The sequence below is a fragment of the Callorhinus ursinus genome, unplaced genomic scaffold, assembly GCF_003265705.2.
Source record: "Callorhinus ursinus isolate GAN/ISIS: 27379988/994484 unplaced genomic scaffold, GSC_fseal_2.0 scaffold59, whole genome shotgun sequence".
Taxonomy (NCBI): Eukaryota; Metazoa; Chordata; class Mammalia; order Carnivora; family Otariidae; genus Callorhinus; species Callorhinus ursinus.
In genome coordinates this window covers 5,104,863-5,131,509 of record NW_027397121.1, presented here as the reverse complement: position 1 = coordinate 5,131,509, position 26,647 = coordinate 5,104,863, and the positions used below count along the sequence as shown (strand labels likewise).

Genomic DNA, 26,647 nt, shown 5'->3' with positions numbered 1-26,647 from the left:
GGAAGTGCGGGGCGGGGGGGAAGCTCAGATAGCAATATTTGTATCAAACAAAATAGTCTTTGAAACAAAGACTGTAACAAGAGACAAAGAGCATTACATAATGATAAAGGGGTCATTCCAACAAGAGGATGTAACAATTGTAAATATCTATGCACCACACATAGGAGCACCTAAATACATGAAACAAATATTAACAGAAACAAAGAGAGAAATTGACAGGAATACAGTAACAGTAGATTTTAACACCCCACTTATATCAATAGATAGATCATCCAGACAAAAAGACCAGTAAGTAAACAGTGACTTTGAACAACACATTAGACCAGATGGACTTAACAGATACATACAAAACATTCCATCCAAAAGCAGCAGAATACACATTCTTTTCAAGTACACATGGAACATTTCCAGGATAGATCACATGTTAGGCCACAAAACAAGTCTCAATAAATTTAAGAAGACTGAAATCATATAAGCATCTTTTCCAACCACAACAGTATGAAACTAGAAATCAATTACAAGAAGAAAACTGGAAAAAAACACAAACATGGGGAGACTAAAATACATGCTACAAACAACCAATGGATCAAATGAAATCAAGGAGGAAAAATAAAAAATACCTGGAGACAAATGAAAATGGAAACAATGGTTCAAAATTTTTGGGATGCAGCAAAAGCAGTTCTTAAAGGGAAGTTTATTAGTGATATAGGCCTCCCTCAAGAAACAAGAAAAATCTCAAATATACAATCTAACCTTACACCAAAATGAGCAAAAAAAAAGAACAAAGACCAAAGTTGTAAGAAGGAAGAAAACAATAAAGATCAGAGTGGAAATAAACGAAATATAGACTAAAAAAACAGAAAAGATCAAGGAAACTAAGCTGGTTCATTGAAGAGATAAACATAATCGACAAACCTTTAGTCAGATTCTTGAAGAAAAAAATGAGAGAACCAAAATAAATAAAATCAGAAATGAAAGAGAAGTTACAAATGAGACCACAAAAAATACAAAGGATTATAAGACACTACAATGAAAAATTATAGGCCAACAAATTGAACAACCTAGAAGAAATGGATAAATTCCTAGAAATATAGTCTTCCAAGGCTGAGTCAAGAAGAAACAGAAAATATGAACAGACCAATTATTAGGAACAAAATTCAATCAATGATCAACAAACTCCCCACAAACAGAAAGAAGTCCGGGACCAGATGGCTTCACAAGTGAACTCTACCCGAACACATATAGGTTATAGTATCTATCCTTCTCAAACTATTCCAAAAAAAAACAGAAGAGGAAGTAATGCTTTCAGATTCATTCTACAAGGCCAGCATTACCCTGATGCCAAACCAGACAAAGACACTACCCCACCCCCAAAAAACTTACAGACTAATATCCCTGACAAACATAAATGTAAAAGTCTTCAACATAATATTAGCAAACCGAATTTGAAAACACATTAAAAGGATCATTCACCACTATCAAGTGGGATTTAATCTAGCAATGCAGGATGGTTCAATATCTGCAAATCAATCATCGTGGTACACCATGTAAAAAAATGAAGAATAAAAATTAAGATCGTCTCAATAGATACATTAGTATTTGACAAAATTCAACACATCCATTCATGATAGAAACTCTCAACAACAAGGGTACAGAAGAAATATACCTCAACATAATAAAGGCCATACAAACCCACAGCTAACATCATACTCAATTTCCTCCTAAGGTCAGGAACAAGACAGGGATGCCCACTCTCACCACTTTTACTCTCTGTAGTACTGGAAGTCCTAGCCACAGTAATTAGACATGAAAAAGAAATAAAAAGCATCCAAATTGGTAAGAAAGAAGTTAAACTGTCATTATTTGCAGATGACATGATACTATATATAGAACCCTATCAGACGCCTGGGTGGCTCAGTTGGTTGAGTGTCTGCCTTCGGCTTGGGTCATGGTCTCAGGGTCCTGGGATCAAGTCCCACACTGGGCTCCTTGCTCAGCAGGGAGCCTGCTTCTCCCTCTGCCTGCTGTTCCTTCTGCTTTACTCTCTCTCTCTCTGACAAATAAAATCTTTAAAAAAAAAACAAAAGGGGCACCTGGGTGGCTCAGTTGGTTGGGCGACTGCCTTCAGCTCAGGTCGTGATCCTGGAGTCCTGGGATCGAGTCCCGCATCGGGCTCCCCGCTCAGCGGGGAGTCTGCTTCTCCCTCTGACCCTCTTCCCTCTCGTGCTCTCTGTCTCTCATTCTCTCTCTCAAATAAATAAATAAAATCTTTAAAAAAAATAAAAATAAAAATAAAAATAAAAAAAAACAAAAGAAAGAAAACCCTAAAGACTCCACCAAAAAAACTATTTGAATAAATGAACTCAGTAAAATTACAAGATACAAAAATCAACATATGGAAATCTGTTGTGTTTCTATATACTAATAACTATCAGAAAAAGAAATTAAGAAAATAAATACATCAAAAATAACAATATACCTAGGAATAAATTTAACCAAGGAGGTGGGAGATCTGTACTCTGAAAACTATAAGACAATGATGAAGGAAATTAAAGATGGCACAAATAAATAAAAAGATATACCATGCTCACAGATTGGAAGAATTGATACTGTTAAAATATCCAGGAGCAGCTGGGTGGTTAAGTTGATTAAGTGTCCGACTCTTGATTCTGGCTCAGGTCATGACCTCAGGGTCCTGAGATCAAGCCCTGCATCAGGCTCCATGCTCACTGCAGAGTCTGCTTGTCCCTCTCCCTCCCGCCCCCTTGCTCTCAGTATCTCTCTTTCTCTCAAATAAATAAAATCTTTTTTTTTAAAGATTTTATTTATTTATTTGAGAGAGAGAGAGAGAGAGACAGAGAGCACGAGAGGGAAGAGGGTCAGAGGGAGAAGCAGACTCCCCGCTGAGCGGGGAGCCCGATGTGGGACTCAATCCCGGGACTCCAGGATCATGACCTGAGCCGAAGGCAGTCGCTTAACCAACTGAGCCACCCAGGCGCCCTCAAATAAATAAAATCTTAAAAAAATTAAAAAAATTGGGCGCCTGGGTGACTCAGTCAGTTAAGTGGCTGCCTTCAGCTCAGGCCATGATCCTGGGGTCCTGGGATCGAGCCCCATGTCGGGCTCCCTGCTTAGTGGGGAGTCTGCTTCTCCCTCTCCTTCTACTGCTCCCCCTGCTTGTGCTCTCTCACTCTCTCTGTCAAATAAATAAATAAAATCTTTAAAAAAACAAATAAAATAAATAAAATGTCCATACAACCCAAAGCAATCCACAGATTCAATACAATCCCTATCAAAATACCAACAGCATTTCCCACAAAACTAGAATAATCCTAAAATGTGTATGGAACCACAAGAGACCCCAAATAGCCAAAGCAATCTTGAGCAAGGAACAAATCTGGAGGTATCATAGTCCCAGATTTCAAGCTATACTACAAATCTACAGTAATCAAAACAGTATGGTACTGTCACAAAAAGAGACACATAGATCAATGGAACAGGATAGAATGTCCAGAAATAAACCCAAGGTTATATGGTAAAATTAATCTATGACAAAAAAGGCAAAAATATACAGTGGGGAAAAGATAGTGTCTTCAATAAATGGTGTTGAGAAAACTGGACAGCTACATGCAAAAGAATGAAACTGGACCACCTTTTTACACAACACACAAAAATAAACTCAAAATGTATCAAAGACCTAAACATAAGACCTGAAACCATAAAACATCTAAAAGAAAACATAGGCAGTAAACACTTGGACATCAGCCTTAGCAATATTTTTTTGTATAGGTCTCCCCAGGAAAGGAAAACAAAGGCAAAAACAACTGGGACATCAAACTAAAAAGCTTTTTCATGGTGAAGGAAACTACCAACAAAACAAAAAGGCAACCTGCTGAATGGGAGAAAATATTTGCAGATAATAAATCCAATAAGAGGTTAATATGCAAAATATATAAAGAACTCCTACAACTCAACACCAAAAAACCAAACTGGACATGAATAGATATTTTTCCAGAGATGATATATAAGTGGCCAACAGGTACGTGAAAAGATGCTCAACATCACGTATCAGGGAAAGTCAAATCAAAACCACAATGAGATATCACCTAACACCTGTTAGAATGGCTATTACCAAAAAGACAAAAAACAACAATTATTGGCAATGATGTGGAGAAAAGGGAACCTCCTTGCATTAGTTATTGGGAATGTAAATTGGTGCAGCCACTATAGAAAACAGTATGGAGGTTCCTCAAAAAATTGAAAGTTAGAAATACCATATGACCTAGTAAGTCCATTTCTGGGTATTTGTTCAAAGAAAACAAAAACACTAATTCAAAAACATACAGGCACCCGTATGTTTATTACAGCATTACTTACAATAGGCAAGATATGGAAGCAACCTGAGTGTCTATCAATAGATGAATGACTAAAGAAAATGTAGTGTATATACACAATGGAATGTTACTCAGCCATAAAAAGAGTGAAATCATACATTCGCAACAACACGTATGGACCTAGAGGGTATTATGCTAAATAAGTCAGACAGAAAAATACCACGTTTTCACATATATAGAAACTAAAAAACAAAACAAATGGAAACAAATTCATAAATATAGAAAAAAGAAACCTGATGGCTACAAGTGGGGAGGGGGCTGGAGAGAGGCAAAATAAGTGAAAAAGATTAAGAGGGGCAAACTTCCAGTTACAAATTAGTCACAGGGATGAAAAGTATAGCATAGGGAATATAGTCAATAATACTATAACTTTATATCGTGATAGATAATAGATAACTACACTTGTCATGGGGAGCATTTCATAATGTAGTTTAACTGTCAAATCACTATACTGTACACCTGAAACTAATATAATATGTCAACAATACTTCAATAAAAAATCTATGACTCAGTAATAAAGAAAACAAATAACCCAATTAAAAAATGGGCAGGGGCTCAGTCAGTGGAGCATGCGACTCTTGATCTAAGAGTTGTGAGTTCAAACCCCACACTGGGTACAGAGATTACTTAAAAAATAAAATCTTAAGGGGCGCCCTTAAGGGTCGCTCAGTCGGTTAGGCATCCAACTCTTGATTTCAGCTCAGGTCATGATCTCAGGGTCGTGGGTTCCACACTCAGTGGGGAGTCTGCTTGAGATTCTTTCTCTCCCTCTGCCCCTCCACCTCTCTCTCTAAAATAAATCTTTTAAATAAACAAATCTTTGAAAAAAATGGGCAAAGTATTCAAATAGACATTACTCCAAAGAAGATATACAAATAGCAAACAATCACATGAAAAGAGGCTGAACACATCACTAGTCAGTAGGGAAATGCAAACCAAAGCCACAATGAGATACCACTCCACACCCACCAGGATGGCTATTAGGAAAAGGAGAGATCACAAGTATTGACAAAGATGTGGAAAAAGTAGAACCCTCACACATTGCTAGTAGGAGTGTAAAATGGTGCAGCTGCTTTGGAAAATAGTGTGGCAGTTCCTCTAAAAGGTAAAGTTATCATTTGATCAATTCCAAGAAAAATGAAAACATATGTCCACACAAAAACTTGTGCATCAATGTTCATAACAGCATTATTCATAATAGCCAAAGAGTAGAAACAATCCAAATGTCCATTAACTATTGAATGGGTAAACAAAATGTACAACTCATTATTATTCAGCAATGAAAAGCAATGAAGTACTGATAACATGCTACATGAATGAACCTTGAAAGTATTATGCTAAATCAGACTGAGACACAAAATACCATATATTGTATGATTCCATTTATATGAACTGTCCGTAAATCCATAGAGACAGAAAGGAGACTGGTGGTTACCTAGGGTAATGGTAGAAGCAGGAGTGACTGCTAATGGGTGTGTGATTTCTTTTGGGGGTGATAAAATGCTCTTAAGTGGGATAATGGTAATAACTGCACAATTCTGTAAATATAGTGGAAACCACTGAGTTATACACCTTAAAGAGGTGAATACCATGCTATGTGAATTTTCCGTCAAAAAAGCTATTAGAAAAATTACTCTATTGAATAGATGGACAATAATTCCTAACATACATTGTTTCCAATGTATCTATTCTACATAACATGCTGTGAACATTTTTGTGCCTAGGCTTTTTTCATATAATTAAGAGTATGGATTCTTGGGGTGCCCTGCAGGCTCAGTTGGTAGAGTGTGCAACTCTTGATCTCAGGGTTGTGGGGTCAAGCCCCATGTTGGGTGTAGAGATTACTTAAAGATACAATCTTAAAAAAAAAAGAGTACAGATTCTTTAAAGATTTATTTATTTTAGAGAGAGATAGCACACGCACACACACAAGCAGGAGGGGCAGAGGGACAGGGAGAGAATCTCAAGCAGACTCCCCACTGAGCATGGAGCCCGACACAGGGCTGGATGCCATGACTCTGAGATCATGACCTGAGCGGAAATCGAGCCAGACGCTTAACCAATTGAGCCGCCCAGGCATATGGATTCTTAAACACACTGCTTCAGTGAGAATCTTGGCTTGACAACATAGCAGCTACATGAGTGCTGCTTGGGCAAGTCGCTCAACTACTTTGTGCAATTTCCCCATCTATCATATGAAGTAATAGTAGTCACACCTCTTGGAATTCTGAGAATTAAATTAAGTAAGGGCTTTGCATGGTGTCTGTCACACAGTAAACTTTCAACATTAGTAGTTATAATTGCCACTCTGGTTTGTATTATTTTCTCTCTTTTTTAGGTTTTTCTTTTTTTAATTGAGATACTACTTACAAGAAATATGGGACACTTCACTAATTTGCACGTCATCCTTGCACAGGGGCCATGCTAACCTTCTCTGTATCGTTCCAATTCTAGTACACGTGCTGCCGAAGCAAGCACTGTATTATTTTTTTTTTAAGATTTTATTTATTTATTTGACAGAGAGAGAGACAGCGAGAGAGGGAACACAAGCAGGGGGAGTGGAAAAGGGAGAAGCAGGCTTCCCGCCGAGCAAAGAGCCCGATGCAGGGCTCGATCCCAGGACCCTGAGATCATGACCTGAGCCGAAGGCAGTCGCTTAACCAACTGAGTCACCCAGGCGCCCCACACTGTATTATTTTCTTAAGATGATTTCTGGAAGTGGTGTCACTGGGTCAAAACCCATAAAACATTTATGTGTCTGAATACATTTTGCCAACCTACATTTTAAAGGGGGTGCACTAATTTTTGGTGCCAAGAGTAAATATAGGAGAGAACCATGGTAGTCATGCCATCATCAACATTATGTTACAGTAAATTTTTGTTTTTTAATTTAACAGATGTCTCAACTTTGCTTGTGGTTCTGAGCATCTTGAAACCTGACAGTTTTCTAGTTGTCCTATGAATCCTGTATACCTCAAGTACCTACCAAATGTGATATCTGCCCAAGACCCTACCCTGGGAGCCACAATGGAACCTAAAATGAGTAAGGCCAAGGATTTTGTGTGAGGCAAAGCAAAGAAACATTTCAATTCAAGATAACTGTGATTAAGTATGAGAAAGCTACAAAGTATCTATAAGGGTAGGGAAAAGATGGCGGTTTATAAAGCAGGGAAAAGAGGGCAGTGTTCCAGCTCGTTCTTGAAGGATGGACATTAATTTCAACTGGCAAGGGTGTGGCAAGAGTAAAATCAAGGCTGGTAAAAGAACACAGCACACAGCACATTCCAGGACTGTGGCTTGAGTAGAAAGTTGTTGGGGGGGGGGCGGGGAGAAGGGGGAGAGAACAAGGCACAGGGTGCTCTAGGAGCACAAAAAGGACCCTCTAAAACACAGCCAATGACTCCGTGAGCTGAGAGGGAGGGTTTCTCACAGGGTAAAGAGCATGCAGAAAGACACAAAGATGTAAATCATCATGACCCAGCCAAGGAACCACATGTAATCCAATTTGGCTAAAGTGGAGGGGACATGTGGAAAGGATGCAGATGATGCTAAATAAATAGGCAGAAGCTGACTGTGAAGGACTTTGTGTGCCAGAATAAAGCATTTGAACTTTATTCCAAAGGAAATAGAGAAGAGAAGCATTCTTAAGGAAAGAAGTGACAATCAGACTAGCTCAAAAAAATTTACTCTGGCAACCCTCCAACAGCTTCCCAGCTCACACAGAATAAAATCCAAAGTCCTTCTTATATTAACACCCTACGTGCTGGTCAGTGGCTATCTCTGAAATTATTTTCCTATTGCTTCTCTTCTCACTTACTCTGTTTCTGCCTCAACAGCCCTCTCAGGGCTTTTGCACTTGCTGTCCCCTCTGCTTGGAACTCTCACCCTACCCCCACCCCGAGACACAAAGTTTGCTCCCTCACTTCCTTCAGGTCTCTGTTCCAATACTTTCTTATCAGAGAGGCCTTCCCTGTTACCCAATATAAAAGAACAAGAAACGACAGCAATCAGCCCTACCATTTTTTCTCCTCCACTTACCACTTGGTACATACGTTTACTTGTCTATTGCTTGTCTCTCCTTACTAGAATATAAGTTCCATGTTGGAGCCTCTCTCAATAACCCTATGCTATAGGAACTGTTATTGCCATTTCCAGATGGTGAAATTAAGAGGCACAATATTGCTAGTGAACAGAGGAACCAGGTAGAATGACTCCTGAGCTTGCAACTCTAACCCTTTCACGTAGTGTCAGAGGTCCTGACTTTGATACTATATCATCTCCCGTGAATTGGCTCCATTCTGACAAGTACTATGACAGTAAAAAAGCTGAATTCACACTATGTCCTAAAAAGATATGGATTCTTACCATTGGTTATTAGCCACGTTTCAAAAGCCAGGAAACATTTTTTTAAATGATTAAACTGCACAAGGTAATCTGGACTTTATCCAGCAATAAAGCTGTATTTTTTTCTTGTTTAGGACCCAAAGATATTAAAGCAAGATGAAAACATTTTATGAAACTAAAAAGAACATAGCACATGACACCAAAACTACTTTTCCAAGACCCTTTTTCAAGTAGAATATTAACTTTAGGAATAAGATCAACTCCATCTTTAAGATGATTATTACCATTTTCTGGGTATCGCTACCAAAGGAAGAACACAGTATGTACCAAAGGAAGAACACAGTATGTACCCGGAAAACATCAAGAAAATATTGTATCATATGCAGATACATACCCTGATTCTTTCCCTACTCCTCACATTACTAATTTCTTCTTTCCCTGATTCTTCCAACCCATCTCCAATTATTGAGAATACCCCTTCCCAAATGTTGTTCTCAATCAACACCTTTTCCCATCAGCTACTTCATACCAGAACTTACCACTCTTAATTCTAGCCACTACCTCTATTATAACCAAATCTAGTTATAATTCCTCTTTCTTCCCTTCTGCAGTTTTTGATCTCTAATTGCCTAACCATGAATACTTTGGTACCCCCTTTTATATCCCCACCTTTTTAAAGAAAATCAACTTTTTCAAAATTGGCCCATTCTCTATTTACTTCATTAATCTGTATCATCGGGCTATTCTCCTAGGTTTACAACTTTAACATATTTTTTCTCCATTTTATCAGCAGGACCTGCCAACTGTTCACTGTGTTTCCTACTACCTTAGTTTCCAAATTCGTATCTATCACCGTATTCAGGGTTTTCTTCATTGCCTTCTGTAATTACCACAGTTCTCCAGCTGACCTACTTACTCCTACTTCCAGACTATTCACTCACTTCCATTCATTCTATACATAAGGCCAGTAAAGCCTCTCTCACACAGTACTTTCCCAATTCAAGGACTTCTAAATAGCTTCCCAGCACAACAAATTCAAACTTCTCAAACCAGCACTCAGGGCCTTCTACCCCTTCGGAACATCACTAATAAATGTTTATCTTAAACATTCTAAGACAAAACCCGAGAAAACCAACATCTTGATCTCACTTATCTGATTCAGTGCAATGCACGCTACAGGTTTCTAGACAATACAGACCACTATCTTCCACTTGACTTCAACTAATTACAGAAGACAATGGGAATATATTAATCTATCATCTTCTAAACATCTCAAATTACTATGGAAAGGATTCATTTTCCCAAAAGTTGAACTCTTTTAATCAACAAAATGAAAATGTGTACAGTTATCAGAAAATAACACCATATCCCTAGTAAAAGTTCAAAGTAGTAAAATATTTTGAAGGTGAATTTGCCAATATCTATAAAAAGCTTAAGTGCAAAATATCCTTTAGCCCAGCAATACTTCCAGGAAATTACCTGTAGATACTCTCACAGAAGAAAAATTATATGCAGGATATTAAACACAATATAATTGTAATAGTGTAAAAAAAATAGGACACATACACACACAAAATAAAAAATTAAAAAAAAAATAGGACACAACTAAAACTTCCTTACTGGGCTTTTCTTTTGTTTTTCAAGTAGGCTCCATGCTCAGCATGGAGCCCAAACCCACGACCTCAAGATCAAGACCTGAACTGAGATCAAGAGTTGGATGCTCAATGGACTGAGCCACTCAGGCGTCCCCTCTTACTGGACTATTATTATATATCCCCACAATGGAATATTATGCAGCAACTAAAAATAAAGAAGCAGCTGTATGTGAATTGATATGGAAAGATGTTTAAGAATGATCTGAAGGGAGGAAAAAAAGCAAGTCACAAAACAGAATGTACATTACTATTCTATTTGTGTAAAGGAAATGCATATATTTGTAGATGCAAGAAAATATCTAAAAAGAAATAGTGAGAAACTACTAATAGCTAACTCTGAAATGGGATTCATAGGAAGAAACAAGGGATTTTTCACTTTTTGGGGTATATAATGTGTGTGTAGGTACATACATATATATCCTTTTTTTCATTGAAGTACGGTTGGACATACAATATTAGTTTCAGTGTACAATACAGTGATTTGTTATTTACATACATTATGAAATGCTCACCATAATGAGTAGTTACCACCTGTCACCATAGAAAGTTACTACGTTATTGACTATATTCTCTATGCTGTACTTTACATCCCCTGATTTATTTTATAAGTTCATACCTCTTAATCCCCTTCAACTATTTCATCCATCCTCCTACCCTGCCCCTTCTGGTAACTACCAGTTTGTTCACTGTATTTATGAGTCTGTTTGTTTTGTTTACAGATTCCACCTAAGTGAAATCAAAGGTATGTGTCTTTCTCTAACGTCACATAATACCCTCTAGGTCCATCCACGTTGTTGCAAATGGCAAGATTTCATCCTTTTTTTTGGCTGAGTAATATTCATGTGTATTACGCCTTCTTTATCCATTCATCTATCGATGGACATTTAGGTTGCTTCCATATTTTGGCTACTGTAAATAATGCTCCAGTGAACACAGGGGTGCATGTATCTTTTCGAATCATACATAGCTTTTTTTAAAAAAATAATCCTATCAAATTTTCACTTAAAAAGAGAAAGAAAGGGGCACCTGGGTGGCTCAGTCGGTTAAGTGTCTGCCTTCAGCTCAGGTCATGATTCCAGCCTCCTGGGAGGTCCAGCATCGGTCTCCCTGCTCAGCAGGGACATTGCTTCTCCTCTGCCTCTGCCTCTCTCTCTGTCTCTCATGAATAAATAAATAAAATCTTAAAAAAAAAAAAAGAAAAGAAAAAAGGGTGCCTGGGTGGCTCAGTCTGTTATGCCTTCGATTCTTGATTTTGGCTCAGGTCATGATCTCAGGGTCGTGAGATTGAGCACTGGCTTCATGCTGGGCATGGAGCCTGCCTAAGATTCTTTCTTTCCCTCTCCCTCTGACCCTTGGCCCCCCCCCAAAAAAAGAAAAAAAAAAGACCAGACTTTTAAAAAAAAAGTTATCTATTTGAGAGAGAGAGAAACACAGAGAGAGAGAGAGAGAGAACACAAGCATGTGAGCTTGGGTGGTGGGGAGGGGCAGAGGGGGAAGAGAATCTTAAGTAGACTCCATGCCCAGCATGGAGCCTGACTGCGGGGCTCAATCTCAGGACCCTGAGATCATAACCAACTGTGTCACCCAGGTGCCCCCAAAAACCAGACTCTTAAATACAGAGAACTGGTGGTTGCCAGAGGGGTGGGGGGGGGAGATGGGTGAAATAGATGAAAGGGATTAAGAGGTACAAAATTCCAGTTACAAAATAAATCAGTCATGAAGATGAAAAGTACAGCATAGAGAATATAGTCAATAATACTGCAATAACTTGTATGGTGACAGATGGTGACTACACTTATCATGGAGAGCACTAAGTAATGCAATGAATTGTTGAATCAACATATTGTACACCTGAGGGGCACCTGGGCAGCTCAGCCAGTTAGGTGGTCAACTCATGACTTCAGCTCAGGTCATGGACTCAGTGCCAAGCCTGCTTGAGATTCTGCTTGAGATTCCCTCTGCCCCTTCACCCACACATGCTCTCCTGAGCACGCACGGGTGCTCTCTTTCTCTCTCTCTCAAATCCATAAAATCTTAAAAAATATACATAGTACACCTAAAACTAATAGAACATTGCATGTCAATTATACTTCAATAATAAAGAAATTTTAAAAAGAAAGAAAAGGCTGTGCATAGCAAAGACTCTTAATTTTGGATGAATATAACTGATCTTGATCATCCACAGTACAGGTAATAGGAGCTACTCAAAATGCTTAATGAAAAACTCATCCATTCATTCAGCAATCATTTATGGAACACTTACTATGTGGCAAGCACTGTGCCTGACGATATGGACATAATGGTGAACAAGAAAAACCTACACCAGGTTCTCAAAGAGCTAATAAAGGACTTTTGGTCTCTATTTTTCCCCATTTCCCCAGTAAAAGCCACTCTGACTTCCAGGTATCAGTTCTCAATACACCCACGGTTCACCATAAAATAGATACAAATTAATAGGTTAATTATATCAAACAAAAACAAAGGCTTTAAAAAATGGACTCTTATTCTCATCATAATTAATTTTAAAAGTTATCAGAAGCACAATTTGCAGAGAGAACAGTTCAACAAGCACACTTTCAAATAAATAAGAAGTAACCTATATGCTAAATGAAGTTTAAAGGAAATTAAGAACATCTGAAGAGGGAAAAAATAGGAAATATTAATTTTCTCCACTAATTTATACATGTTCACTAAATTTTTGTACAATGAACATACACTACATAAGAAGTGCTATAATATAACAGTAATATATATGAGAAGAAGAAGAATAGTAAGTTCTTGTTCTTGGAAAACTGTCTATTGCAACAACAGAGCAGCTACAACATGAAGTTCAACTTCCTATCCTTCCATCCTCCTCTGTGGTCTGGCCTTCTTGAGACAACTTGTTTTGTCAGCCCCAAGTCCATTCCCCCCTCCCCCACTGCCCCACCCTCCCGCTTCTGCTAGAAACAGCATTCTGGAACTTTCCACTGGGGAGCCACTGCTCACCTCCTGGAGTGGAACCAATAATCCCCAATCTCTGCCAAGTCATTGCTTTCTATCCCCTTGGCTGCCACATAGTTCAGAGATGAACCTATGACCCTAACAGATACAAACCAAAATCAATCCTGAAAATCCAGAGGCTAATTTTAATGAGACTATTATTGATCACAATCACAGACATAGAATGCAGCTAAAATTCCTAAAAAGAACATTGTAATAAATAGAACTCTCATTTAATGTGGCAGTGAAATAGTCATTAGTTACCTCTTTTGTTGAAATATACAACAAAACAGCAACAAAAATATAATATTCAAAAAATTCCCAATTCTAAGATTTAAAACTTCCTACTTATCTCAAACAGTAAGAATGTTGAATCCATATAAATCACATCCTGTTAAAATAGGTAAGTATAGAAAGAGAAAATACAGGTTACCAGGCATATACATTAATCACATCTCCTCTGACAAAAATTTAAAAAATAAGTTCAAAAATAAAGGTTCCCTATGCACAGTATTTTATGAGGCACCTAAAATGCCACAATACCTGGAAAAAAAACTTCCACACATTTAACTTTTTAAGTAATTTTAATTATTTTCAACACTAAGAAAACTACAGAATATATTAATAAATTATAGGGAAACAAAGTTCAATTCAAAATGAGAAAATAAAACTTAAGCCATCAGAACTTCCTAAGAGTAATATGGGCTACCTTGTAACATGGAGACCTCCCCTTCCCAAAAGCTAAACTAAAACCAAAACTGCAAGTCTCTGAAAATATGACATTCTTAAAGAATGTGATGGGTGTGCCAGCTGTTTTACTTCTTGAAAGCATATAGTTGAACACATATAATACTCTGTTGCATTTTTCTCTAGCATTGCACAACTTTCCTGGCCTACGATGCACATACTGCATCTATTACCATATTTAAGCATCTGACAGCATTGTTTTAAGAATCCACAATACTCATCTTCAACTAAACTCATATATAAATGTTTTAGTCTTCAAATGTCCATGGATTTCAGCAGTTAAGTATCATATATGTTTTTTCCACAAAGTCTCAATACATTTCCTGAACTTTTAGCTTTCAGTTTCCTGTTCGTCAATGGCTACAACTCTAGAGGCAATACATAAACACACCCCAGCCATGGTATTTCCACTTTGACAACAGTGGATGAACTTAATATGACCAAACATAACTACAGTGCATATAAATGGTACATGACAGTTAACATAGCAATAACAGGAATTCAATAATTTATAAAAATGGAAATATAAATCATATTACTGATATAAGAATATTACAAAACCAACAGTCTCAATGTATAAGAACTGCAGGGCTGCTACCTAAAGAATCCTCCAAATACAAAACAAGTTGCAGATCATAAAAGAGGAAAAAAAATCCCTTCTCCCTTCAAAAAAATGAAGACAGGAAAAAAGAAACCAAACCATGGGAAATATAAGTAAGTGATCTGATACAAAGCTTTGAGGACATGGAAAAAAATTTTTGTATACACTTGTGGATTATACAATTCAACTTCACAGTATTTGAAAATGATAAAGAAAAGTTATTATTTCAGTAAAAATGGATCTAGCCCAGAAGCCTAATTTCTTTGAAGGAATATAGCAGAATAAGCAGAGGTTGCTGGGGGCATTTTTATGTAACCCATGCCTTTTTCTTTCTGTAATCATGGGAAAGAATACAGAACATTATTACCAGGTGCAAAATGATTTTATGATAAAATTATGCTTAAAGTGACTAAAAAGTACACCATGCAAATTTTCCAAATACAGGAAAGCCATCTTGCCAAAGTTAAAACTAAAACAATACACTTCAAGGGAAAAAAAATAGTGTGATAATGATTTATTTGATGGCTAGGAACAGACATTATTTATATATGAGAAAAAATTACTCTGTAAAAAGGGAGTATTTATAGAGCATTTAGAGTGATCAGAAACTAAGCTTATGGCTTTATAGATCTTCCACCACACTGCATCTACCCAGGAAAACAGTGAAGAAAACAGTGTTTTCTTAAGATTTTATTTATTTGAAAGAGAGAGAGTGAGTGAGAGAGAGCATGAGCAGGGGGAGGGGGATAAGCAGACTCCCCTGCTGAGCAGGGAGCCCGATGCGAGGCAGGGCTCAATCCCAGGACCCTGGGACATGACCTGAGCCAAAGGCAGATGCTTAACCGGCTGAGCCACCCAGGCACCCGAAGAACAATGTTTAAATAAGTTTCTCACCATGATGTGTGGCATATACTAAAATGTCAGAAGCTAGAGAAGATGTAGACTACTGTAATAGAAGTATAGGGTTAGAAGCTGTGAGGTGAAAGTACAATAGCTCCCAACTCTTCATGCTAATCTTACCAGCACATCAATCTGTAAAATGAAACGAAAAGCCCGTTTTTTGAGAAAGCTATTTATGATTACAACACTATTATATCTATAATTTACAACTCTAAAAATGAAAGAAAGAAACCCTTTTCTCCTTAAGGCAGATTTTGGAGTCTTGGTTTCAAATATTACTTTAAGAATAGTAATGCTAACCAAAAAAAAGGAAAAAAAGAATGCTCATCCAAGAATGTAATCATGGGCTTCTCATTAAGAAGTGTGAATTACTATCCCATTTTTCCTGGTGGTAAAATTATTTTTTATCTTGGTTTTTAATAGTAATAGTAGAAAAATTGGGCGCCTGGGTGGCTCAGTCGTTAAGCGTCTGCCTTCGGCTCAGGTCATGACCCAGTGTCCTGGGATCGAGCCCGGAATCTGGCTCCCTGCTCCATGGGGGGCCTGCTTCTCCCTCTCCCACTCCCCCTGCTTGTGATCCCTCTCTTGCTTTGTCTCTCTCTGTCAAATAAATAAATAAAATCTTCAAAAAAAAAGAAAAAATTATCAATAGTACTACTGTAATTTCCACCCAGATGGCTGAGAATCACACTAGGCATGACAGTAAAAAATAGCCCTAGTTTAGCTCTAAAAGGTGCAGGCCTGCTCAGTAATTAGCTGTGGATCTTGAACATATGACTTTACTTCCTCTGGACCTCAATGTCCTCATCTGCAAGGCAAGACGGCTGGACTAGAGGTTATTTCCCTCCCTTCCTCTGTCTCCCTGGCTCTTTCCACTTTACGGCTTTAGTGATTTAGGAACTAGCCTGGGGTTTCTGAGGACAGAGAGAAAAATGTGGAGAAAAGGAATAAGGATAATGTAAACAACTAGAATATGGAGAGAAAAAAAGTCAAAAACTCATGTTTATAAAAAGAAATGGACAAATGGTTCAGGATAGAAGATTATGAGTTTCACTGTCAAAATTAATTTGAATACTAGTTTCAGTTATATTGAAAGCAGAAAAGAAAGTGAGAAATGCCAGAGATACAGATTTAAACATTATCTGTAACACACAAGAATGCCTCCCAAATAACCCAAGAAATCCTCCCCACATTCCCTCAGTACATACAGAAAAGATCTCATAATACCTGGCTTGATCATTCATAATTCTGCCCAAACATAATCACTAACTATTTTCCCACAGGTTATTCCCCTCAGCCAATTTGGCTTCATCATTTCAAACAAACCTAGAATACCATCCCCTTCATTATCACTCAATGTTCTTTCTGAAGTGCATTCTCTCTTCTCTCAACTTATACTAATTAATTTATCATGCTCTAACCATGTTTGAAGCACCATTCTCAGTGCTCGGTATATATCAGCTCATTTAATTCTCTCAACAATCCTAGGAGGGAGGTCAAGTAACTTGCTTAAGATGACACAGCAGCAGAGCTAGGATTCTGACACGGGCAGTCTGGCTCCAAGGAACCTGTCCTCTTAACTTGCTAACTAGTGCTTCAAAGCTCATATCAAGTTCTGTCACCTTTCTGAAGTTCTCAGCTGCTTAGCAATTATTCCTGCCTCTTGAGTCCTTAAGTAAACCACTCATTTACCACTTACCATTAGTTATTTATCTTTTGTGCACATATTCTATCTTTTCTAAGAACAGGCTCTTGTCTCATTTATTCTGTAACAACACTATTTAGAACCTAAGAGAACCTAGTATCTGAAATACAAAAGTGCTTATTAATGAAACTATAACGACATTTAGTATTTATTGGAGCCACATAGGAGGCTCTGGGCTAAGTGCCTTTATATGTACAGTCTCATTTAATCCTCACAACTGCCCATCCTCAATATTGCAAGTGAGGAAATGAGGCTCAGAGAAGCTATGTTTGCTGTTCAATATCACACAGTGGTAGTGATGGTCTTACTTAAGAGACTGTACCACAGGGTGGCTGGGTGATAGACATTGGGTAGGGTATGTGCTATGGTGAGCGCTGTGAATTGTGCAAGACTGTTGAATCACAGATCTGTACTTCTGAAACAAATAATGCAAGATATGTTAAGAAAAAAGAAAAAGAAGAGAGCAGGAGGGGAAGAATGAAGGGGTGTAAGTCGGAGCGGGAGACGAACCATGAGAGACGATGGACTCTGAAAAACAAACTGAGGGTTCTAGAGGGGAGGGGGGTGGGGGGATGGGTTAGCCTGGTGATGGGTATTAAGGAGGGCACGTTCTGCGTGGAGCACTGGGTGTTATGCACAAACAATGAATCATGGAACACTACATCAAGAACTAATGATGTAATGTATGGTGATTAACATAACAATAACAAAATTAAAAAAATAAAATAAAAAGAGACTGTACCACACTCTTAATCTGCAGTCTACCACAGAACACCTTGAAGAATCAGTCCTAACCACAAATGAGTTCAACTTATGCTTAACTATGCAGCATGACCCTGAACACTAAGGATTCAGGACCAGAGGTACAGCTGCTGCCCTCAGGAAACTTGTAGTAGAGCAGGACTTCGGGACCAAACTCTCCTATCCCTGGCAGAGTCACCATCATCGACTTAAATATTTTAACTTATATTTTAAATCAAAATATCAGAATAATCCTGGGAGACTCTCTTCCACACCATTCATTCTCCCTTCAGGCTCCCTCACTCCCTTTATGCTCGGACTTCTCTAAGCTTTTGTATTATAGAGTTAGAAAGGTTCCGTTAATCCTAACAACCATTAGGATATCTAAATTTAATTTAGGGATAACTCAGACTCAAGGGCATATCTGATAAATTTCATGCCCATAATGAAATATGAGCGGTGAAGAACAGCTAGAAAAAAAGCAGTAGCAAAATGCAGTGAAACGAGGGATATGAAAGTCACACTGTAAAGGAAAGAAAAACCAATAAAAGAAAATGGACACAAATAGAAGGTAGAAAGTAAGAGGCCAGCATAAATTCAGTGGAGAAACATAGATAAATAACACTAAAATCTAATCCATTTTAGGAATTCTGACTCCTTTATTCCTTTTCCTAACGTCTAAAGGAAATAGAAAAAAAATATATAAAACAACTGAAAAATCACTTACTGGAAACAGTATATAGGGTTTTTTTCCTGAGAAACCATTCATTTTAGAATTTCAAAGCTGCAAAGAAACCTTAAAATACTACCTAATTCAACCCACTCATTTTACAATTAAAATAGGCTCAGAAAGGTTGATTTTAATTTGCCCAAGATCATATAGCTACTGAATCTCACCCCAATGTCTACTCCTACCAGACTAGGCTTCCTAGAAATCTATTTTACTACTCCATTTTCCACTCTTAATAACTATTAAATTAGTTTCTGCATAAGCATCTCAGAATCCACATACTATTCCTAATTCCCTCAGAAGGAAATAACCAGATATTACAGATTATGTAAAGCAATACGGAATTCTATTCTTTTATTCCCAAAGTCAGTAATCTCAAATTGGGTCCTGGTTCTTACCAGGAGGAGATTCAAACATTTCCCAGAAAGGCAGAGGAAAAAAGATCTCCAGAAGCTGACCAAAAGCAAGCCAAGTTGATAAACTACAATTCATTTGGAAAGGAATCAGACGCAAGACCCCTGGAGGCTGGATGACAGCTAGTGGGAAATATAATGGATATAACTTATTTTCCCGTTTCTATTTTATATCCTCTTAACTAACCATAGGCTCCTATCTTTCTGACAAACGTCAATTCCAGGAGCCTGTAAAGAAAAGAAATGAAGATGGGCGCCTGAGTGGCTCAGTTGGTTAAGCGACTGCCTTTGGCTCAGGTCATGATCCTGGAGTCCCAGGATCGAGTCCCGCATCGGGCTCCCTGCTCAGCAGGGAGTCTGCTTCACCCTCTGACCCTCCCCCCCCCTCATGCTCTACCTCATTCTCTCTCTCAAATAAATAAATAAAATCTTTAAAAAATAAAAAATTAAAAAAAAAAGAAATGAAGAGAGTCATCATGTCACTTTCAGCAAAGGTGGCTTTTAGACAGGAACTATCTTGGCCAGGAAATATGGCAAGGGGAGTAAGTTTTAAGGTAAACCCATAGTGCTCACTTCGGCAGCACATATACTAAAAATAAGGTAAACCCATAGACTGGTGCATTTAGCCTTAAAAACAGCAGGAAGTCCTGAAAATGTGTTATATACACTTAGAATTTCCTCCACCGCAAAGCACTTCAAGATATTCTGGGCTGGAAGGAACTCATCCTGGGCCATTTCTGTGGTCTACTGAAGTTTGCTGCTTACACACTGCCTCTCCTCGATAAACTGGGCCCTGCCAGCCACTGTACTCCAGGTTATCTGAGCTGAGTGATTTTGAAGTCTTATATAGAACCTCAGTTTAAATACAGTGAACACCTAGGCCTTAAAAATGATGTCTTGGCCTACAGAAGGCTGACTGAAGCTTTCTGGAAGGGAAGAAAGTGCCTTAGTTTACCTTAGGAACATAGCTCACTTTTCATATATATGAAGTTCATTATAGATTAGGTATAATCTCCTGTTTTAACATGTTAACCAAATTAGGATTATTGTACTGAAAATGAAAAGGACAAAAAGATAAAAAGAATCATTATAAAGTTAGAAACAAACTGTTTTAGTGACTCAATTGAGCTTAGGAAGTTTAAGAGTAAAAATGACCAACAAGATTAATGAAGTTTTTTTTTTTTAAGATTCTATTTCTTTATTTGACAGAGAGATAGAGAGAGACCATGAGCAGGGGGAGCAGCAGAGGGAGAGGGAGAAGCAGGCCCCCCACCAAGCAGGGGGAGCCCGATGTGGGGCTTGCTCCCAGGACTCCGGGATCATGACCTGAGCCGAAGGCAGCCGCTTAACCAACCGAGTCACCCAGGCGCCCCAAGATTAATGAAGTTTTTGACAGCTGAAGAGGAAAACTGGGAAGAGCTTTTCAGCTAGGGGTGAGGGGAGGGGGTGTTGGGTGTGCAGCTGCTACAGAGATGGTATTTAAACATATTTAGTTTCAAGACATAGGTGAAAATTTAGGCCTCAAGTTTAGACAGAAGATACAGATTTGTGGTCTAGAAAGCAGAGTAATGATTAAGTTTTTAGAGAAAGAGCTGGTTATGGAAAAACATTTAAAACAACAGCATTCCTCAGATAATACACTTTGAAGATAACCTAACCTTCCAGATGAATAATACTTATCATACAGATATGGAATATTTGTACTGCTTTGTTCTAAATGAAAAGCTAAAAAATTAATTTTTTTCCTCAGGCTATGAATTGACAGAAAAAAGCTAAGGATTAAAACAGCTTCATAACTACTATTTGTCCAAAGTCTTCTGAAGTTTCTCTATTTGTAACAAAACTTTTGGAAAAAACAGAGAGAAAAATCTGATGCACCAATACTACTACTATTTTACAATAGTGGTGAGAACTTAAAAGTACATTAACCAAAATGCTGATAATTAATAAATCTGGAGAACAGGTCTATGGAAGTTCATACTAGTCTCCCCAGTTCTGTGTAGCTTAAAACTTCCATAATAAAAAAATCTTTAAAAAGCCTACCTACAGATATTTTAAAAATTCCTTTTTTTTTTTTTTTTGAGAGTGCGTGAGCACAAGTTGGGGGAGGGGCCAGAAACGGGGAGAGAGAATCCCAAGCAGGCTCCACCCCCAGTGGAGCCCAAGGTGGGGCTCGACCCCATTACCCTGAGATCATGACCTGAGCCAAAAATCAAGTGTCAGATGCTTGCCTGACTGAGGCACCTGGACACCCCAGATATCTTAAAAATTCTATCTGGGGATGCCTGGGTGGCTCAGTTAGTTAAGCATCTGCCTTCAGTTCAGGTCATGATCTCAGGGTCCTGGGAACAAGTTCTGCACCAGGCTCTCTGCTCAGCGGGGAGCCTGCTTCTCCCTCTGTCTGCTGCTCCCCCTGCTTGTGCTCTCTCCCTCTCTCTTTCCCCTCTCCCTCTGACAAATAAATAAATAAATAAATAAATAAATAAATATTTAAAAAAAATTCTATCTGTAGTTAAGAGTTGACAGCTCATAACAAAATTCTAACAGGCAAAATCTTTTCTTTTTTAATTGTTATGTTAATCACCATACATTACATCATTAGTTTTTGACGTAGTGTTCCATGATTCACTGTTTGCGTATAACACCCAGTGCTCTATTCAGTACGTGCCCTCTTTAATACCCATCACCCGGCTGGGGCACCTGGGTGGCTCAGTCGTTAAGCATCTGCCTTCGGCTCAGGTCATGATCCCTGGGTCCTGGGATCGAGCCCCACATAGGGCTCCCTGCTCAGCGGGAAGCCTGCTTCTCCCTCTCCCACTCCCCCTGCTTCTGTTTCCTCTCTTGCTGTGTCTCCTCTGTCAAACAAATAAATAAAATCTTTAAAAAAAAAAAAAAACCCATCACCAGGCTAACCCATCCTCCCACCCCCTTCCCCTCTAGAACCCTGTTTGTTTCTCAGAGTCCATAGTCTCCCATGATTCTTCTCCCCCTCCGATTTCCATCCCTTCATTTTTCCCTTCCTGCTATCTTTTTTTTTAAACATATAATGTATTATTTGTTTCAGAAGTACAAAATCTTTTCAAATAATGTTTTATTCATTCTCAACAGACCAATGAAATTTAATGTGTATGAAAGGGAGAAAAGATCCTGTGTCATTTTAGAGGAATAGAAGTATGTTCATTAAATGGAAAAAATCCTCTTATCCATGTTGGTTGATGTTGGACATTTGTTATTTTTCTCTTCAATGAACTTAGAATTTTTGTCGAAGAAAATATATAGTCCATATAAACATACGGTTTTGGTTAGTAAAGGCAAAATAAACATTTATCCCCAGTATCAATGATTAATTTGTTGAACGTGCTGATTAGCTGTAGTATTATTTCAAACATCTTACACTCTAGTAAATAATCAAATAAACAACTTTTTTATGGAGATGCAAAAAAAAGGAAAAAGATTAAAACACAAAACCAATATCCATAAATTATACCTAACCCTAAACTGCAAAAAAAAACCCACATATTTAAAATTATATAAACTAATAAGTAGAGGGGGAAAGTTGAATGTTTTTAACAACGATAACACTTTAAGCTAGGATTTAAATGGATATAATTTAAATCCTATCACTCTACTAAACTATGACAGTGCTGCAACTAATAGAGAACAAATTGACTGCTTAGATTTACCACTCACTGATAAACAAGAATAGTATATATGGTTTGCAAGCACATATCTTTCCTCCCTATGATAAAGAGCACCACCCAAAAAATGATAACTAGATTTGTTTGCCTCTTCTTCATCTGTAAGTTCCAAGACAATAAAAACTATACATGTTTGTGCAAAACATAGCACACTGTAGGTGTGCAACTCTTCAAACAGGAATAATCACCACCTTCAATTCCCGGAAAGCTATTGCTAGCTATCAGTCTCATTCCCTGGGTGACGTGCATAGGATAACAAAATCAAGCAGGGTTTCCTTGCTGGCAGTTCTGCCTTGAATCATTTTCAGAACCTTATTTCTTCTAACAAAATATGTCATCAGGAAACTTCAGAGAGAAGCAGCATAAATACATATACGTAAAGACAAAAGAGACTGTTAGCAATTCTTTTTCTCCATCATTATGAAAATACTCAAGTCTGAATTCAGGTATTTCACTTTTTGCAGATAACAAGATCACTGTCCTCTTCAACAAATTGTTGTAGTTTTCCTCATTAAAGTAAAAATTACATACCGTAAAATGCCCAGATCTTAAGTAGTCAGCTCAGTAAGTTTGAACAAGTGCATACACCAACAACTGGTGAATCTGGATGTTCCTTGTACTAGGTCTTGCAATTTTTCTGTAAGTTAAAAATTATATGAAAATAAAAAGTTACCCAACCAGTGTACACTTGAATTACTATTACCTAAGTCAAGCTACAGAATACTTCTATCTCCCCCAGAAAGTTCCCTTTTGCCCCTTTCCAGTCAACCACAACCCTTACCCAGAAACCACTGTCCTGATTTCTATCACCACACCTAAAGTTTTGCCTGTTCTTATATTTTTCATAAATGGCATCATTTGTACATATTTGTGCCTGGCTTCTCTTGCTCTGAATAACATTTCTGAGATTCATTTATGTTGTGTGAAGCAGCAATTCATTCCTATTGTGAAAAAAGCTGCTATGAACATTTTACATCAATCTTTTTGTGAACGTGTACTTTATTCCCCTTAAAGCAGTAAGATTTTATTTAAAAAGGGGAGGGTTCCCACATATAAATAAGCCTGTAAAGTCATATAGTACAGATAGATGGACTGATTGCACATAGAGCAAAAATATATAGTTATATAAAATACAAAAAAAAATAGGTATTTTATCTGTGTGTGTGTGTGTGTGTGTGTGTGTAAATGAATAGATTCTGAGAAGTCCACCTGGAACCGACAAAGGTATTTTTAAAAACTTATAAAGTTCAGAGTGAAAATAAATCTAAGATGGGAAAGCTGTCCATTTAATTTTTCTTAATAAGTATTATGTTTTAACCTAAGAATAATTTAAAAGAGAAACAGATTTCTCTCCATATAAGTTACCCTGTTCTGCTTCAGTGAAATACCTTCTTCTCATAATAAATTCCCTCCCCAAACTAGAACTTCAAAACATTGTTACCTCCACTACGTAATAATTTTTTATGCCAGGGATAAAACCCAAAATATGTGCTAAAATTACAAGTTTTTATCTTATTGTCTTGCTTTTTAAAAAAGTTACATAGGGAAATAATCCATTGGCTAATACTTAACATGGGTAAAGACCATTCCATCTTCATTGAGACTATATTCTGAAAAGGACTCAATCTCTAGGATGTTTTCTCCATCCCCAAAAGTGATTTACTGCAGCATTAAGTCTATGACAAACACATCTTGACTTTGAAATTCCACTGTGTAATTTTCAGCTGAAAGTAGAGGAGATTCTTTAATTTCCACAGGTAGTAACATTAAGGAACATACATACAAATCTGATTTTGGAAGAGATCAATCTGAAATTCCCAACCCTGCTTTTGATAATCAGATGATCATTTTCAGGGGAATAGAAGTGGCTCTTCATTTAACAGCACCTATAAATTGCCAAGAGGAGGCAGAATGATACAAATGGTTCTAGAAATTTACCATTGCTTGCTTTAGGAAGGGTTTGCAACTAGAAAAGGAGGAAACAACCCTCTTCTAAAGGTGCTCGATCGTTGTTCATCTTTTATTCCTCCTCCCCCAAAATGAGCAACTTCAAGAACACACAATTCTAATGTACTATATTTTTAATCTTAAAAAACATTCTTAGCATTTGGATGTTCCCTAACTTTCGCAGATGTGTAATTATTTACTTAACCCATTACTCACTCTGAAAATACATCATTTTTATTTTTCTAATAATTGTACCATTTTCTAAAAGAACAAGGAAAACAGCCTCGATTAACTGTTACAAAAACGACACAGCTCTAAACAGCTACAACCCCCAACTTTCATTATCTTTTTCCTGTTTTAGAGAATTACAATCTTATTCTTATTTTTAAAGTGTTTTTCTTCCAGACCAAGAGTAGGAAACAGATACAGCAAATGTGCAGACCCCATACTCCCTCTGGTGGTCCTTCACTCTCATTAACTAGATGTTTTCCAAAAGACTAGAAGTAAATACTAAATTAAGCATAAAATGAACTTGTTCCATTTAAGGATTATAGTCTTACATGTTTAAGTTTCAGCTGAGTACAGGCCAATTCTTTTCATAACAAACTGTGAGATACAAGTTATTTTGAGTACTTGAATTTTAGTGTTTCAAATATTGCTAAAATATCCTTAGTAACCTGTTATACAGATTAGTTACAGGGTGCATAAGGCCCATAATAGGCTCTTTTGACAGAAGAGTCTTTTACTTGGTATGTATCTTTTTTGCAAGTTAAATCACACACTTCAGTGGCTACTGTTTTTAAATCAATAGTTATTTTCATACCAACAACCAATCTCCTATGTGTGTAGATTTAATTTTCTTCACACTTTGGGGATATATTATTGGAAGTTAAAAATGCACTGTAGATTCTTTCTCCCTCCTTGGCCATCTTGGCAACTACTCTTGGTTGGGGGCTGCCCGGCACCTAAGGCAAGAAGATGGTGGCTGCACAGAAGAAAGTCACTGGAGTCGATTATCTCTAGGCTCCAACTCAATGTAAGTGGACAGTACATGATGGGGTACAAGCAGATAAAATGATCAGACACAGCCAAGCAAAACTGGTCATCCTAGCCAACAACTGCCTGCCTTGAGGAAATCTGAAATAGAGTACTAGGTCACATTGGCCAAAACTGGTGTCCATCACTAAAGTGGCAATAATATTGAATTGGGCACAGCATGTGGGAAATACTACAGAGTATGCACACTGGCTATCACTGATCCAGGCGATTCTGATATCATTAGGAGCATGCCAGAAAAGACTGGTAAAAAGTAAATCATGCAAAATTTTTCTTTAATAAAACTGGCCAGAGATCATTTAAAAAAAAAATGCACTGTAGAAAATTCAGAAATGTACAATAAACCAAAATCTAATTATTAATCAGCTAGGTTAAAAAGTTCAAATAGTTTCAGGGTGCCTGGCTGGCTCTGTCGGTGGAGCATGTGACTCTTGATCTAGAGGTTGTGGGTTTGAGCACCACATTGAGTGTACAGATTACTTTAAAAAATTCTTAAAAAAGATTAAAAAAATAAAAGTTCAAATAGAATCATAAAATGTCCATATTTAGTTGTTCAGTATTAAATAATTACAGAATTTGGTGTGCCAAAATATGTACAATATAGTTTTTCTTGGGGTGCCTGGGTGGCTCAGTCAGTTAAGCATCTGCCTTCAGCTCTGGTCATGATCCCAGGGTCCTGGGATTGAGTCCCAGTCAGGCTCCCTGTTCCATGGGGAGGCTGCTTCTCCCTCTGC

At 37.7% G+C, this 26,647-nt stretch overlaps 1 protein-coding gene, 1 non-coding gene and 1 pseudogene across 14 annotated transcripts in view; 1 reads left to right on the top strand and 2 right to left on the bottom strand.

Moving 5' to 3' along the window:
* Positions 1 to 26,647, bottom strand: part of FKBP5 (FKBP prolyl isomerase 5) — a 131,048-nt gene that overhangs the window by 101,193 nt on the left and 3,208 nt on the right. For 8 of the 13 annotated variants that reach the window (XM_073884872.1, XM_073884873.1, XM_025862243.2 and 5 more), the window contains exon 2: positions 23,442 to 23,547. The exons of 2 other annotated variants lie outside the window; for them this stretch is intronic. The gene's annotated coding sequence lies outside the window, so the exon portion shown is untranslated. Of the gene's footprint in view, positions 1 to 23,441; positions 23,548 to 24,482; positions 24,635 to 26,647 lie in introns of all 13 variants that reach the window. 3 more of the 13 variants (XM_073884875.1, XM_025862241.2, XM_025862239.2) reach the window with 1 other exon arrangement.
* On the bottom strand, positions 6,766 to 6,872 carry LOC112816193 (U6 spliceosomal RNA). The gene has a single exon (XR_003206141.1). It is a non-coding gene; the product is annotated as a U6 spliceosomal RNA (small nuclear RNA).
* Positions 25,753 to 26,170, top strand: LOC112815983 (large ribosomal subunit protein eL30 pseudogene; annotated as a pseudogene).